Here is a 1,931-nt window from a genome sequence, read left to right on the forward strand (position 1 = left end):
GAGGTGACTAGCCACTCCCCAGCTGACCTCATGATCAAGTACAAGCCACGGTCCCAACTTCCACGGCTCGAGGACTACACGCCAGGAGAAGACAATGAGATACGGCAGCGAGAGGCGGAGAAAAGACAAAAGGCCAAAGAATGGGCCAACAGGAAGCGGAAAGCCAAGGAACCCCTGATCCCTGTAGGAGAAGCTGTGCTGGTGAGCATCGGGCCGAGCCTATGATAGTGACGGAAGTAAAAGGACCCATGGTCACTGCGTTAGGGGACCAAGGTGAAGTAACCCGGAATGTGTCATTCTTCAGGCGAATGTTCCAAGAAGACAAGCCCGAGGACATGCCACTACAGGAAGAGGATCCCATGGACCCAGAGACTCCTCCTGATCCGCCTGAGGCGCCCTTGCCGACAGGCCAGGATGATGACAGGGACGCGCAAGTCAGACGCCCCCACAGGCTAGCCAGGAGGCTCACCCGACTCATTGAAGAGATGTGACCACGGACTCACTCGATAAGTAAGGGGGGGATGTTGTGAAGCAAATAAGGACATGGGCCCTTTAAGGGAAAGCGAAAGGGAAAGCGGAGAGGGGCGGGGCGGGAGGAGGAGGGAAGGCAAGAAAGTTACGTACGTCAGTTAGTGTACAATAAAGGAAGAGTTAAGTCGCACGCCTGTGGTCCGCGTATTATTTAGGGGTAAGCACTCCACAACACGCCCCTCGAGCGGTTCTTTCATAGTGGAGGGTAAGCAGATGCGGGCGAATCTGTGAGTGTCTTTGTTGTGTTGGAGCAAGTTCCATGTCTTCACTTTATGCACACCACGCCTGGACTGTTTTTTCAAGCTGGCTGACGGAGCATGAAGAGTTTATCGTGCTGCAGCCACAGGTCATCGCTGGAGTATTAGGTTTGCTGGGATTAAAATCAAGGGATTGTGATGCATTGCACCTTGGTTTTCCAATGGTATCCTGCCCTCTGCGTTATTTTTCCATCCTGGGTTTATAATTTATGTAGTTGCAGGTCACCGTGCTGCTTGGACCACATACAGTAATGTATGTGCTATGGGTGTGCCGAATAGTAAATTTACTATTCGGGCGAATACCAAATAGTTGGCCTAATTATTCAGCCAGAGCCGAATAGTGAGCCGAATAGTAAAAATGTGTCAATATATGTATAGAAATGTATTTAGAAATATAAACATAGGGAAATTGCATCAATTGTAAAATAAAACAATGGAACTAAATATATAGATAGAAAGGGGAGGTCTGCATGGGGATACAACTAAAGCCGGACATATGGCACCGACTTCTAAGAACTTTGGCCTGTTGCTTATGGCTGAGAGAAACAACAAATGTGTCTATTTTAGAATAACATATCCCAAATGAAAAGGGTCATGTTGGCAACTTGGCTTGCATGTTTGCGGGATGGGGTCACCTTCTAGTGTTTCGGCCTGGGTATATTTTTGTCTATAATCTGCCCTGCATTTTACAAATATCTCACAGGTTTGAGAGAGCAGAAATATATACCTCAATAGTTTGTTACAGCCTCCACAGGCATAATAACAAAAGCTGTCCCTCTTGGTAGGCAGAGCTAAAGACTAGGCTAGCAAAGCTAGCCCTCAGCTGGCCACACACACAGACTTCACACGATTGGGTTTCAAAAGGCATAGCTGCCAATCAGGTGTGGAGTTGTGAAGGGGGCAGAAGGTATGAGGTACAAAAATAAAGGAGTTTCTGTTAGAGGGGGCCCCACACCCGCTTCATCCTTTTATGTCTTCACCGCTGCTCTCTGTGCCTCAGATGTCCTCAGCACTCTGTGGAAGCCAGGATATTAATAGTGCCCCATGCTTCATCAGAGCAAGGTGGGTGCCAAGGAGCGATACCAAGGTACATCCATGAGGATAGCAGGAGGGGAGGGGGCAAAGCAGGTGGGTAAGGCAGCT

Source organism: Ambystoma mexicanum, chromosome 1p (assembly GCF_040938575.1).
Source record: "Ambystoma mexicanum isolate Mex_15411 chromosome 1p, UKY_AmexF1_1, whole genome shotgun sequence".
Lineage (NCBI taxonomy): Eukaryota > Metazoa > Chordata > Amphibia > Caudata > Ambystomatidae > Ambystoma > Ambystoma mexicanum.